We start from the raw sequence: 2,555 nt of genomic DNA, 5'->3' as shown, positions 1-2,555 counted from the left end.
ACTTTGCATATCAAAACTTGGGAGGCTAAAATTATCATCTTCATTAAACGTAGCATCCCCAAGCTTGGGACAAACATTAATTTCAGCAAATATATTCTCAAATATGTCATCCTCATCAAACATATCTTCCCCAAGCTTGGGCCTTTTCATATCATAAGCATAATCACACTCATCATTAATAGTATGGATAGCACCAATAGTATAGCAATTATCATCACAATGAGTAGTAGGAGCAACATTATTTGGGAGGGATACCTTTTTACCTTTGTTGCTCCTTCTTTTCTTTTTCTTCTTCACATTATGTGTGGGTTCAATCTTCTTCTTTGAGCTCCTTATTGATGAATTAGTTGAATAGAAAGCTCCTCCTCATTACCTGATTCATCATAAGAAATAATAGAAGGACATTGGGAAGTCTCTTCCCTTTCATTAGTATTCTCATCATCTTCTATTTGCTTTTTTTTCTTTATGTAATTGGCAATATAAGGATTTTCAATGCAATTCACCGCACAATACATATAAATTTCCTCTAGATCAAACTCAAGAAGGTTATAACAGGCAAATCCTGGAAGAAATTTAGTTAAACCTTTCATTTCTTCGTAACCCATAAGCAAACTAAGTTCATTATAATGTGCAAGGGTGATCAAATCATCACAATTTTTGGACACGATTTGATCATGAAACAATTTGCATCGGAGATGTAAATGACCACTTTCATTGCAAAGTTCACAAGTACGGCGAAGGAAATATAAATTTTCAGCACTCTCCCTTAGCCTTTCTTGCAAAAATTTAGTTTCTACATTCTTATGCCTCTTGCAATATCTATCTTCTCTATTTGGTGTATCTATGCAAACCCAATGCTCTCCACAAAAATCGACATGCTTATAAGAGACATTTTCATCATAACTAGTGCAATCATCATTAGTACTATGGATATTCAAGGAGTTCATACTAACAACAGTGCAATCATGCTCATCATTCAAAGTATTAGTACCAAGCATTTTAATGCATTCTTCTTCTAGCAATTGAGCACAATTTTCCTTTCCATCATTCTCATGAAAGATATTAAAAAGATGAAGCGTATGAGACACACTCAATTCCATTTTTTGTAGTTTTCTTTTATAAACTAAACTAGTGATAAAACAAGAAACAAAAAGATTTGATTGCAAGATATAAAGATATACCTTCAAGCACTCGCCTCCCCGGCAACAGCGCCAGAAAAGAGCTTGATGTCTACTACACAACCTTCTTCTTGTAGACGTTGTTGGGCCTCCAAGTGCAGAGGTTTGTAGGACAGTAGCAAATTTCCCTCAAGTGGATGACCTAAGGTTTATCAATCCATGGGAGGCATAGGATGAAGATGGTCTCTCTCAAACAACCCTGCAACCAAATAGCAAAGAGTCTCTTGTGTCACCAACACATCCAATACAATGGTAATTTGTATAGGTGCACTAGTTCGGCGAAGAGATGGTGATACAAGTGCAATATGGATAGTAGATATGGGTATTTGTAATCTGAAATTATAAAAACAACAAGGTAACTAGTGATAAAAGTGAGCACAAACGGTATTGCAATGATAGGAAACAAGGCATACTTTCACTAGTGCAAGTTCTCTCAACAATAATAACATAATTGGATCATATAACTATCCCTCAACATGCAACAAAGAGTCACTCCAAAGACACTAATAGCAGAGAACAAACGAAGAGATTATTGTAGGGTAGGAAACCACCTCAAAGTTATCCTTTTTGATCTATCTATTCAAGAGTCCGTAGTAAAATAACATGAAGCTAGAGACTTGTGGTCTTAGTCCTGGGGTTCTACAGATTATACTGCACGAAGGTTTTATAAATTCTGCATCAGGGATGTCAAATCCCATAAAACATACCATTGGCTATGGATATCCAAAGTTACTATCAAGATAAAAGTTTTCGGTTGGCTTCTCCTTTCTGACCGCCTCAACACAAGAGAAATGCTCAAAAGAAGGCACTATAATGTGGGAGATGACCTAACCTGCCTCCTTTGTGGTCAAGCAGAAGAAGATGTGGACCACATGATCCTGAACTGCCCATTCAGCAAGTATTGTTGGTCAAAACTTGGGATGAACCCTGAACATCACACCACGCGGCTGACTTGGTTGGAAAGGGCCAAGCTTAATTGGAACAAACCTATGTTCATGGAGGCCTTTCTACAAGCATCTTGGAGTATATAGAAGGAGAGGAATGACAAACTTTTTAGAAACATCAACCCCTCCTACAATTCTTGTCTAGCTAGATTTCAAACAGACTTTAGCTTGCTACATTATAGGGTGAAAGATAACATGAAGGACTTTATCTTTCTACTTTTAGACTCCCTACCTTCTGACTAGTTTTGCTTCTTAGTCTTACCTCCCCCATAACCACAAAGTGGTAAGGGGTGCACTCTGTATAGCTCTTGTACAATGTACAATGTAACATTTTGAAAAGTAATATATCACAGTGGGAGCCTCTCCCACTGTCATAGGTTTCAAAAAAAATAACATGAAGCTATTCTTTCCGTTCAATCTATCATAGAGTTCA

The sequence above is a fragment of the Triticum aestivum genome, chromosome 5B (genome assembly GCF_018294505.1).
Source record: "Triticum aestivum cultivar Chinese Spring chromosome 5B, IWGSC CS RefSeq v2.1, whole genome shotgun sequence".
In the NCBI taxonomy this organism is placed as follows: domain Eukaryota; kingdom Viridiplantae; phylum Streptophyta; class Magnoliopsida; order Poales; family Poaceae; genus Triticum; species Triticum aestivum.
The sequence above is the reverse complement of the archived record's forward strand: the minus strand, read 5'-3'. Positions refer to the sequence as shown.